The sequence below is a fragment of the Halichoerus grypus genome, chromosome 15 (assembly GCF_964656455.1).
Source record: "Halichoerus grypus chromosome 15, mHalGry1.hap1.1, whole genome shotgun sequence".
NCBI lineage: Eukaryota > Metazoa > Chordata > Mammalia > Carnivora > Phocidae > Halichoerus > Halichoerus grypus.
The window spans coordinates 40866515-40868183 of NC_135726.1; the positions used below are offsets into that span (position 1 = coordinate 40866515).

Sequence of the window (1669 nt, forward strand, 5' to 3'; positions counted from 1 at the left end):
TGGGCCTTGAATGCTATACTTCATAATTTGCAACATTTCATCTAGATGGCTCTCTCGGTATTTAAGAATGATGGGGATGTCAAGAAGAAGTGCTCTTCAGCTGTAAAGAAGAACAAGGTATATCTTCATCTACCATGATGGAATGATTTCCATGATATATAGTTTTGTGAAACAAAGCAAGATAGAGAAAAGTGTATATGGTATGCTATTAATAACTTAAGAAAAGGGGGATACAAATACATATTTCATATTAAATTAGTGAAGTTATAAGCCAGAGGTATAATTATGAAGGGAGGGAAGAAAAAGAGTGGAAGGGAAAAAGAGAAAAGCTGGACTTGTCTGATTATATCTTTTTTGAAATACTCAGTTTGAAATGAGATAAATATTTTACATTTTACCAAACACAAATAACTCAATAAAAAAGTAGCTCCTAAAAACCAAGAACAAAATGAAACAGATGAAATGGAATGTGTGTACAGTTGATCATGTAACCTACAGAGAGAATTTACTTCAGGTGAATTTAAAACAAAGTCCTTAGTGGGTTATATCCTAAGAACAAACAAACAAACAAAACAAAAAATAAAAATAAAATAAAACTGCAAACATCGTTTTCAATTTCACATTGTTAGGGGTAGTGGTGACATTGGTATTGTTATTCTGAAACTGACTTTCTCTCATACACGTATATATTAGGAAAAAGTGATGAAGTAATTATGTTAACGTCATTAGAATATCATTAGCCTAAGAAAAAAATATATAAATATAAACCCAAAATTAAAAGCTAAATTGGAATTAAAAATGCCTGTTTGAATTTGTGATGTATTTTCTTTTGGGGAAGGAGAATTTTTTCCTATCTGTTCACTAAAAAGACCTAAATACAATGGTCAGCTCAGTAGTATTAGGTATCCCTACCACCAAATTATGGTCTCTAAATACCATTTTCCACCAAAATGGCTGAGTAGAGACTGATTGTAGAGGTTGAACCTAGAATACCTTGTCTTATACAAAAGCAAGAAAGCTGTCAAGGATGACTGGAGTCATGTCAAAAGAACATAGATGCCAATTTGAGGTGTCTACTGGCCAAAGATATGACAAATTTTGCTGACCAGGGAGTGTCAATGTAAATGCTAACTACAGCAGACTGAAACACATCAAACCTGTCAGAATCCAGCAGTTTATAGTGATACTTAAACAATAGAATTGGCCCCCTTTGGAGGCCAGACAATCCACTCATTATTCTGAAGACTGGTAAATAGGGAAAGAATTCAGCATTTAACTTGCCTTTTCTATAAGAATGTACCTCAAGACTATACTTTCAGGGATCATTTCTATAGTTTGTTTCTATAAGAATGTACCTCAAGGTAACCATGTAGTTAATAAAAGAAAATTACCTTTTATACAATACTTGCAGCTAATTAAGGAAGAAAGAATGATAGAATCCGATCCCTGAATAAAAAAATGGATTCAGGCAACAATTTTTAATGACAAAAGAAAAACACAAGCAAGCATTACATGCTTCCTGACAGAAGTACACAGGGCCACCTGTCAAGTGGTCTTGCCAAAATCATAGCCAGCTTCTAGATTGAAGTCCCAGTTTATGAGAAATACAGGGAATAGAGAAACATGTTAAAGGACACAGTGGAGATGCAATCAGCAAAATTCAGCATAA

At 33.5% G+C, this 1669-nt stretch overlaps 1 pseudogene; it reads left to right on the top strand.

Moving 5' to 3' along the window:
* The first annotated feature begins 1303 nt into the window (after positions 1-1303).
* LOC118521942 (small nucleolar RNA U3) lies at positions 1304-1397 on the top strand (annotated as a pseudogene).
* The last annotated feature ends 272 nt before the right edge of the window (positions 1398-1669 follow it).